Source organism: Ursus arctos, unplaced genomic scaffold (genome assembly GCF_023065955.2).
Source record: "Ursus arctos isolate Adak ecotype North America unplaced genomic scaffold, UrsArc2.0 scaffold_21, whole genome shotgun sequence".
NCBI classification, from domain to species: Eukaryota; Metazoa; Chordata; class Mammalia; order Carnivora; family Ursidae; genus Ursus; species Ursus arctos.
This window is the reverse complement of record NW_026622886.1, coordinates 26,688,946-26,700,240: the sequence shown is the minus strand read 5'-3', so window position 1 is coordinate 26,700,240 and position 11,295 is coordinate 26,688,946.

Genomic DNA, 11,295 nt, shown 5'->3' with positions numbered 1-11,295 from the left:
TTGTACTCCCTTAGAATCTTCCTTGTGGTTCCTACAGCCTTTAGGGATATGTTTAGAAGCCCTATAAGCTAAAGGACAGGAATAAATGAATTTTAAAAATTAAATTTCAGAAAAAGTACTTAAATCCAGTGCCTCTTCCTAGTAGGGAAAATATTTACAGCAGTTAGACATCATTGTAATAAAACTTCAAAATCAAGCAGGTGATGGAGGTGAGAGATGTCCTAAACAAACATCCCTGGCTTCATAATAACTCTGTTCTTTATTACTTTTAAGTTCTCTCTTTTTAGTTTTCTTCCCAGGACAAACTTGTTCAACTTTGGCTCTGAGAATTATGCTTACATGCAGGATCTCTCATTAAAGGATTGTTTAGGCAGCCGTTAAATATCCTCCATGTTTTAAAAGAAAATGACTTCTTTTAATATATTCATGTGTCTGGTCAATAGGAAGTTGTGAACTAAAACTTAGAACGAAAACGTAAGATTTTCTTTTTAAAAATTCCCAGATTAGTAGTGCTCACGTTCATTTTCTCCTGCTTTCTTAATTGAACTTTTTTCATGTCCCTTGGCTAATATATGGTATTTTTAAAATGAGGGACAAAAGTAATTTTTGAATCAAGTGCAAATTTCACATCGTCCCTTAGTTTTCCTACTATAAGTTTTTTTCTCATTATAGTCTAATAATTAGTTGGTGCTCCTATAACTCATTTTTTTCCAATTTTAACATCTTTTTAATTGAGGTTCTATATCCGCAATGCTTTGTATAAATTTAATTCAATCAGCACATTTTTTTAAACACATATAGTGTGTGAAGCACTTTTAAGGATAATAAATAATAGAACCATAGGTTTTGTGCCCTGTGAGTTCACAGTCGTCCTGGACAGACGCATCCATAAACTACATCCTCAGCCATGCCTCGTATTTTATGATGGCAATAAGAATCGAATGCAATTTTTTTGTGTGAACATGCCTGACCTTTCTTTTTCATTGGCTGGATTTTATTACATATTTAAATTACTAAGATATATTAAATTGAACTTTTGGTGCAATAGGAAAGATAAAGCTAAGACAAAGAGTGCATAGAATGCACGTCCTGAATTTTCTTTTGCGATTTCTGAACGTAGGTTAAACTCAGTTTCATATACCAGATAGAATCCAGATCGATCACAAAAATGTTGAACTTAGTGGCGCCTGGGAGGCTCAGTTGGTTAAGCACTGGACTCTTGATTTCAGCTCAGGTCATCATCTCAGGGTTGTGGGATGGAGACCTGAGTTGGTCTCTGTGCTCAGCATGGAGCTGCTTGTCCCTTTCCCTCTGCTCCTCCCCCTACTCTCTCTTTCTCTGATAAATAAATAAATAAATAAATAAATAAATAAAATCTCAAAAATAAAAATGTTGAACTTATACACTTAAGAGAGGAAAAACGAAGCAATGTTTTAATTTACTTTTATTTGGGCTCAAATTAACAGTATTGATTCCTAGGAGTTTTGGTCCCTGAAGTAGTTGATCCACTTGGACATTTGTTCCCATGCCATTCTCATCCCCTATTTGTCCCTTCCACACATTTTTCTTGCACAGATGGTTTAAGGGATGATTCTTGTACTCTTTCTCCTGAGCAATTTGGTGAAGATTTGGTCCTCATGATAGGAGATAAATTTATTGGAGAATTAGGTAAGGTTTGCAGTTTCATTCATAAACATAAAATGAAATTTCAGAAAATGGTTTGTGGATTTTTGAAGAGATATAATTTCCTTGAGAATATTAAATAGTGATTATTTTCTTCTTAAATAACTTCTCACGAAATCGGAAAAAGAAAGCCACTGTAATCTTTGCCCTCAGTCTTGACAACGAATCTTCAAAGAATAACAGAGTTACTTAACCTACATAACCTTGAGGAAACTCATGAAATTGAGTATATAAATTACTGCAGTGTATTAGATTCATTGTTTCCATAGGCTGTTGATTTTTTTTTTACCTCCAAGGAAGGGAGGAAGGGGCATACCTCTGCACTTAACAGGGTTCTTACAAAGATGATATGTTACTGTTTCCTTTTAGTACCTTTGCTTTTTTGTCTCAAATGCTAGCTGCTTATTTGACCTCCATCTGCAATTCTTTTATCACCTCCCTATGTCTTATATAATGCTGTTTCCTACACAATGCTGTAGTTTCAGTCTGTCAGCAGTTAAACGATGCCTTGGCTAAAAAAGAAATGGAAAGATCAACTACAGTGTTTGCATAAGATCTTTGAAAAATTTAAATAATTTTCTAAACTTACCAGTAACCCTGGCTTTTGTTTTTCAATATTTAATTCAAGGGGAATTATAAATGATGAATAATTGTTAAATATAATTTTGAATTATTAATTTAGTCATTTTTTAAAATTTGCTGCCAAATATTTTAGGAGAAATCTAGAAATGATCTAATTTTAAAAATCCTAGCTGGGCTCACTTCTTTTTTCTTTGATTGAAATGTAAAGGTGTATGTTTATTCTTTAACGTAAAATTGTTAACTTTCAGCCATCTCTAAACAATTAGGCATCTAAAATTTCAGCAGGCATTATTTCCTTAAAGCTATTCAGATTTTGCATTGAGGAAACTAGGCTTATTGTAAGGGACTCTATTTAATAAAACACTATATTGAATAGTATTTTTGTTCTTAATGTCTAAATCTCATCACATGTATTTTATCAAGCCAGGCAGCAATGTCACTAATGCTCCAAACGAAAACAAAATCCGAAGTGAAGTGCCTAGCAGTGAGCAGAGTCCTCATTTATGGCAGGGATCCTCAAAAGCAGATTCAATGTGATATTGGTTTTCCAGGGTCTAGAAAATGCTCAAACAGGATTTTTATTTATGTTAATAGCTCTCCTTTGTAAAGGAACATATTGCCATTGTTTATCCTAGAAATATATTGGAAAAATTATGAACAAGTCTTCAAGATGAGGGCTGGCCAGTTCTTCAGTTTTACTACATAAAATAGGAGAGACTTGAAAGCCTTTTCTTTCCCTCTCTGCCTTAGAATTGTATACCCTTATGCATTCTCTAAGTTCCAGGGGCAAATAAATGACTTCATGTGAGCATTTCTTGTGCATGACATTATTTTATAGCATGAATGACTTTAGAGACACTACGTACTGAGTTTCTCACGCATCTCCACATAAGGTGCTCTTGCAGTATTTCTTATTTACCTTAACATACACTCTAAAGACTAAAGAGAATAATTCAGAATAATCACCAGCATCGTCAAAACTGACAAGTTTTTAGTAGAAGGCCAAAGGAGCCCCCTACAGGCTATGCATGCTGTCCATAAAAAGATTCAAATGCTTAAAATCTCCCCCAATCACGAGGGCAGCTTCACAACTTAGGTGGGAGAGGAGGTGGAGGAGGGTATATCTCTGGAGAGAAGTCAGAGAGGGTCCACAGACTGAGACGGGAACATCGTCAGACCCTTTGTTTCACTAACCCCTAGAAGAAACTTGGCATTTTCTTTTATTTATGAATATGGACAACAAATCTCAATAGTATTAGCAGCGCGGTGATTTTGTCACCAATAAAAGGAACAGATTTGCATATTACATTAGAGTTAATATAGATATCTTGAAATAATTATAATTCATGGTTTCACTTGATTAGGACGGTTTTCATTAAGGCAAATTTTAGCTCTGTTGCTGGGCTTTGTTATTTAATCTATCAGTAAAGATGCACAGATATTACAAATTAATTTTATAAATATTTGGACAACTGTGTTTTGATATAATTGTTTTCCATCTTAAGCCTATACATTTTATTTACTAAAATACCTTATCTAAGAAAGGGTTCACATGACCACTAAACTGCCAGAGGGGTCTAAGGAGCAGAAGGGATTAAAAAAACCCTTTTTATGTGCCGGCGTCACTTCCCCATAGCCAATAATTTTTTCCAGAGGATGGTCATATGTTATGGAAGGAGTAAAATCAGGTACCTAATAATTTACCAAATTATCTCTTACTAGCATAGGGTAGGATTGAAAGAAAATGGGGCTTTCTAAAGCAGGCAGCCCCACAGCATTCATTGTTGAATGAATGAATGAGGCATTTGAATGAGGATCACTGAGAAGCCAGGATGCACTAGCTATAACCGAAGCTTTTTTTTTTTTTTAAGATTTATTTTTTAGAGACAGAGAGACAGAAGAGAGCACGTGAGCAGGGGGAGGGGGCAGAGGGAGAGAGTCTATTGGACTCCCCACTGAGTGCAGAGCCCTAGGTGGGGCTAGATCCCAGCACCCTGAGAGCATGCCCTGAGCTGAAATCAAGAGTCTGATGCTTAATGACTGAGCCACCCAGACAAGTTGGAATTAGGCTTTTGAAGAAACAGAGAAGTGTTTGGGTGGTATCATGGAAGGATTATGGCCTAAAAGTATACCACTTTTTAGCTTTAAAGCTTTAGACAGTCATTCAATTCCTCTGAGCCTTCGTTTTCTCATTGGTAAGTGAAAAACTCACATAAAGCTTTTAGTTAACAAGGCGATTTCACATTTATTTTCTCCTTTGACTTTCACAGTTTTGTGACAATGGGCCTTATTATCATCTGCATTTCACGGGTGAGGTAATTTATAGTCAGAGAATATAAGAAATTTCTAGATGCAAAGCCTATCCTTCTGCTTTCTTACCCTACAGACTTTCCTTAAAAGCTATGAAGAAAAAAGAATTGAAATATGCATTTAAAAATAATTTATTGTAATCTGTGAGATGCTTAAATGACATACTTTTTTTAAAAAAAAAGACTCCAATTTTTCCTCCTATTAAGTCCGTTAATTTTTTTCTTCCTTCATTTTTTTTAATCTTTAAATTCAGTTTTATTCAATTAACAAAATTATTGAGAATCCCCTTTGTGCCAAGACCATAGAGAAACTAACATGCTGGCTGGAGAGGTGAACAGGTACAAAAAAGAGCTGTAACATGACACAGACGTGGCTCCTGCAAAATACTATTGGTAAACAGTTAAGTGAGCAATCAATTCAACCCTTTATAGATCACGGAAAGCTGCAGAGAAGAGGTGTCTTGAGTCAGACACTGAAAGATGAATGGGGTTGGGGGCGCCTGGCTAGCTCAGTCAGTAAAGCATGGAACTCTTGATCTCAGGGTGTGAGTTTGAATCCCACGCTGGGAGTAGAGATTACTTAAAAAATAAAATCTTAGGGGCACCTGCGTGGCTCAGTCAGTTAAGTGTCTGCCTTCGGCTCAGGTCATGATCTCAGGGTTGTGGGATCGAGCCCTGCATTGGGCTCACTGCTCAGCAGGGAGTCTGCTTCTCCCTCTCCCTCGGTGTGCGCTGTCTCACAAATAAATAAATAAAATCTTAAAAAAAAAAATTAAAAAAATGAATGTTAAAAAAAAGATGAATAGGAACTTACAATAATATGTCATTTTACCTCTTTTTCTCTGAAAGAAAACCCAAATCAGTTTTAAAAAGCTATGTTCATGCTAGTTAAAATATTTGCAATTTTTTGTTTCCATCATAACATATTTCTTCTCTAATTTTAAATATTTATTTTCCTTATTTTATTAGTATTATTTTATTAATTGAACCAAAGTTCTCAGATGCATCAGAAAAAAAATTTGTTTTATTCAAGAAGGTTTTACAAGTTTCTACTCTCAAGTAATACAATGAATGGATGCCAAACTCATCACATTACTAAGTGGAGGTTGTGACTAAATGCAAGCCATGGCCTTTTGTGTTCAGGGGATGTTCCGTTCAGTTGGGTGGATGACATTTGCTGAAATTTGCCTCTCATGAAAATAGAGCATACATATTTTAATAAGCTTTCTCTATAAATACATAACAGAAAAAATGGGAAAAAATCTAAGTACAGCTTCAAAATACACATCTGCAAAAAGTTGATAGAAAAGTTCAATAAGAAGAAGGTTTCACCCTGGTATACCCCTTGATCTCTGACCAAGAAAAAGACAGAAGATTCTGAGGTCACTGCAGGAAAAATACTCCCCACTCCACGAAAGGGAAAAGGAAAAGAAAGGGCAGCTGGGTGTTGCTTTTGTGTCTTTAATTTAACTCTTTGTCTGCCTCAGTATGGTCAAAGTTTGTCTCACTTTACACAAAACTCTTGCCTAAATTCTATAAACAGAGGTTTAACGGAGGAATTGCTCTCTTATCTTGATCCCTCTTTTCCTAGCTGTGAAATTGATCGATGTTTTTAAAGCCCTAAGACAGCTCCCCTTGTAGATACGTTTTCTGGTTCAAAGGGGGGAAAAGGCCGAAAAAAATTATTCTGAGAAATACCTTCGAAGAAAATTTTAATGACCTAGGAAGAGAGCTATGTAGCTAGATGTTAGTCAGGCAAACCCTTAAATTAGTTAAGGTATTAAGAGTGAAAATATGTGACAAGAGAGAATTTGTCAGGCTCTTGTACTTATTTGACTCAGATTAACTTTGTGTAACAATGCACAAATTTCTTAGATTTAAAATTGTGTCAGATTTCGATCGGCTTTGGCTGAGATCACCAACAACTTAGCAGAAGAGAATCAAGAGTCTGATCCCAGATGTGTCACTGAGGACCAGTGCCACCTCACCTCTCAGTTCTCAGAGTTCAATTCAATTCAGCAAATATTTATTGAGTGCTTATGGCTGCCGACTTTTGTAAGTCAGAGAAAAATAATGAGATGTGAGGAAAATGTGACAGGTCTCAAGTAAGACAGCAGTACTTATAGAAAGCCATTATCATCGTGGGCGTTTTAAACAGAAGTTTGATTTAATTGCATTAATAACACCAACGATGTACATTCCTTTGTGGTACAGTAATTTCCACACTGGATTTTGATTTTTATCTGCATACTGGATACAAATCGTAGTCCCCAAGGCTTGACTTATAAGTAAAAGAACACCACCCCCCATCCAGCATCAGTTATGCACATCCCTAATAGCTCAGCTGAAGGACAGCATTAGCCATTATATAAACTAATTGGGTTAATTCTGCTCTGGAATTTAGGCAAATAATGTAACTGAGATAAACAGAGGGCCACTTATGCGTCTGCTTGTACACATTTATCTACACTTCTTATTTATACTACTAAATGCTTAAAACAACACTAGGCTATAAATTTGCCTTTTCTTTCTGATTCTCTTGGCAGGGTTTCTTACGTGCTTCAATTTTAAAGAGTGGAGTTCGGTCTCCTCTCAAATAAATAAGAGAGCCGTGGAAGGAAAAAACTGCAGCTACAAAGTAGTTCTAACCCATTAAACACAGATGGCTCACAGGGGGTTTAATCATCGGGAGCGAACACACATCACGCTGAAATATAGAGCTGTTTTCTATCACTTGTTACCATTTGAATGTCTGTCTCAGGAAAGTGAATTCCATATATCTTCCTGGCCATCAGTTGCCCTTTGAATACTCCTGTCTCTGATGTAGCTAGATTTCGCTTCAGAACTTACTGAGATGAATGAGCTCTTGCCACACGTAGAAGTGAAAGAAAACATTTCTTTCTCTGCCAGAACAGATGAGATTCGTCATTAGGAGAATGGATTTGACCTTGTAAAGTAGACCAAAGCAATTAACAAACAAACCCCTTTGGGGCAGATTGCCTTTATCCTAGTTCTCCAACAGGAACTTTTTTTATTTAATGCCTTCACAGCTATGTTGCAAAGACCTCAGAATCTGATCACCTGAAAAGAAGCTAAACCGTGGGATAAGAAATCATCTCTAATTTAAGCCTTCCCTTGCAAAGAGAATTTCATGGACGCTTAAAAAAATCACATGGATTTAACCTCAGCTATCATGCGTCAATTACCAATTATCAATAGGTCGTCTTGATCAGAAATCGTTGAAGAGCTCCATAAAACCAATTTGATGGCAGCGTATAAACCAAAACTAGAGATAAGCATTAGAACCTATATAAAATAATGGAAGACTCCGTTTGAGGACAATTTATAATATCTAAGGAAAAGATTCATTGCGCTTTGCATCTCTCTCCTCAACTCACTAATCTATTCATTTCCTAATTCATGATCTCTTTTCTGTAGTTTCCTTCCCCTACTCCTTATCTTTCTCTTTTTCTTCTTTTATCTATTTTCCTCCTTCCCAGAGCCCATCCCAGCTAAAACCCACTCTTCAAGTCTAAATTCTTAGGTGATATTCAGGGAAAGAGCTGCTACCAATCGCTGGGACAACAGCAATTGTAAAAAGGGCCTTCCTGGCTTTCCCCGGAGTGCATGTTCAGCATGCTATTAAAGTGATTGACAGAATCTTGAGTAAACCCAGCTGATAAGCCACAGAAAGGCTGCTCATCCACGGCGGACCTGCAACACTCTGGTCTGCTATTTCATTTGTCTTTCTGACCGGGTTTGTAAACCACTCAGCAATTCAGACACTTAGATACCGATTAAAAGTTATTGTTCCACCCTGCAAATGATGTTTAGGAAGTCATTCCTTCTAAAAATTTTGTGCATGTATTTTGCTCATTTTATATTTGTCAGAATCTACCTTTGGAAAAACAAACAAAATATAGGTAAGAGGGAAGGATATCAGACTAGCAAAAGACCTGAGATCTCAATGCATTTTTAAAAATTCAGAAACTTCACAAAATTTATTATGGAGGGAAATATTAAATTCACATTCTAATATTATTGTTATAATTTTGTGTATTATTATTATTATTATTATTATTATTATTATTATTTACCAGTAGATGGCACTGCACAGGTGTCGAAGGTGTCTACAATGTGATTTGGGGGAAGAGCGGATCATCCATGATGCTCACTGGTGGGAAATGCCCTCCGCTAGAGTTCTCTTCCATAGGGAGAGTATTATATCCAGGAGTCCCAACAGGTGGATGTGAGGGAAGAACATGAATTCATTAACACTCATTTTATTTATCAAACACTTAATCAGGGCTTACTATGTGACAAATAAGTAGGTTCTCTTATTTCCATTTTCAGGTAGGAAAACTGAAGCAGAGAGAGATGAAGATTCCCTAATGTCACACAGCTAGTAAATGGTAGGATAAGGACTGGCCCTGATAGTTGATCTAGTTGTGCTCTCTCTGCTTTGCCCTCTCTCAATTTACTAACATGAATTACTTATTCAGCTAGTCAACATTTTTAAGGCAACAGACTTGAAAATCCAAGGTATAGAAACGGATAGGCTCCAATCAGAAAACTACAGAATCTTAGGGGCTTGGGGGTACTGTTGAGGAAAGCAAAGAGGTCCTCGGGAGGGAGGGGATATGTTGGTCTATGAAGAAGAACCACCAACAAAGCAGAGGAGAGGATGCCATACATAAAATTCACCAATTCACCACCTTGCTTGGCAGCAGGATGCCGCGTATTTTTGAAACAAAAATATATTCTGAACGTTGTCCGACTCTATTTTATTTCTGGCTGATGTAGAAAATACTCGAAGTACTTCAGAAACTTTAGTAAGCAGATTATAACTTGTTCAGGTCCTGCAGCAGTACCTGCAGTAACTCTTGCCTCCCGCTTACTTGGGCATCTATGTCCCTACGACAGCTCAGAGCTCAAGCTTACCCAGAATTGTGCCATCGTGGACGTCTGGAGGCCCAGCTTCTCATCCTCTGGCCGTCCCCTACACCAGTCGAACATTTTAACTTAGTTTCTTCAACGTGCCTATTATCTGGCTTCATCAAGTCCTCCGTCCCTCGATCTTCGCCCCTTTTCTCTGACATTCTTCCATATCTACTTCTTTTCTTATCCTTCTTACCCCTCACAGCCCATCCTTTCAGCTACTCTGTAGCCAATACCGTCAAAGGCCTGCTATTTTCCTTTTATCACACCTGCCTCCACCTGGGCTAATGAACTCGCTAAAAAGGAATGTGTGCAGATTAGCTCCATTAAAAGAATGCGTATTATCTCCACTAAAAATGTGTGTCTTTGGTCCTGAAAGGAGCTTTGCATGGCTGAGTACAGTCATTCCTGCTTCCTCTTTTCCACCATACACATTTCGAAGCTTGTCTACCCTTCAAATCCTTAATTTAATTTAATGCTCTCCCACCTCACTGCACCTTCTTCACAAAAGGGGAAAAAAAGCCGTCTTAAGGGAACTGTCAATGTCTTGCCACGATAGCTACAACTATACCTGTATTAATAAGTGTTGCTTCCTTCTGATTTATTTTAGGGGAAGAGATATTCCCTTCTAATTCTAATCCTCATTCTCTATTGTATCCCTTCCAATCTTGTCATAGTTTTTCTGCCATCTTCTGTCTGTTTAAACTCCTTTCAGCCATTTACAACCAATCTCATTTGTTAAAAAATGGTAATAATAAAAGTTGGCAAAAAATCTTCATGCCTCTTCACTGCTTCCAGATTTTCTCCGAGATGTTCTATGAAGGTATATCTGCGCTCAATATCTTTATTTTTTCATTTGCCCCTCACTGAATATTCAAACCTCTGCAACACAATTTTGAGGTCTACCAATTCATGAAAATTACTTTTTTCAAGATCACCAATCTAAATCCAATGTTTGCTTTTCAATTCTTTTGACCAATTCTGTCTTTGGTTGAATTGTGTCCTCCTAAAAGTCCTAACCCTCAATGCCCATGAATGTGGTCTTATTTGGACATAGGGTCTTTACCGACTTAATCAAGTTAAGAAAAGTTCATCCTGAGTTAGGATGGATCTTTTTTTTTTTATGAGTTTATTTGTTTATTGGACAAAGAGAGACACAGCAAGAGAGGGAACACCAGCAAGGGGAGTGGGAGAGGGAGAAGCAGGCTTCCCGCTGAGCAGGGAGCTGGATGCTCGGCTTGATCCCAGGACCATGGGATCATGACCTGAGCCGAAGGCAGACGCTTAACGACTGAGCCACCCAGGCGCCCCAATCAGGATGGGTCTTAATCCAATGACTGCTGTTCTTAAGAGAGAAATTTGGATATAGACAGATAGGGAGAGAATATCATGGGATGATGAAGGCAAAGTTTGGGGCGGTGCATCGACAAGCCAGGCAACACCAAGGATTGCCAATAACCACCCAAACCAGGAGAGAGGTGTGGAGCACACTCCCCCTCAGAGGCCCCAAAACTGCAATGCCCATCAACACCTCAATTTCAGACTCAACACGTTGCAGCTGTTTTAAACCTCCCAGCGTGCTTTGTTACAGGAGCTCCAGGAAATGAATACAAAGTCTCAGATTCCTTTGGCACTTCCGATTCTGACTACTCCTTCCTTCCCCGTCAGTCATCCTCTTCCTTCTCCCTCGTTGCCCCCAGCCTACTCTTCCTCTATGCCTAAATGCGATTCTGGGTGTTCTACTCTGGCCTCTTCTCACTATCAATATTCTGTGCAGATATTT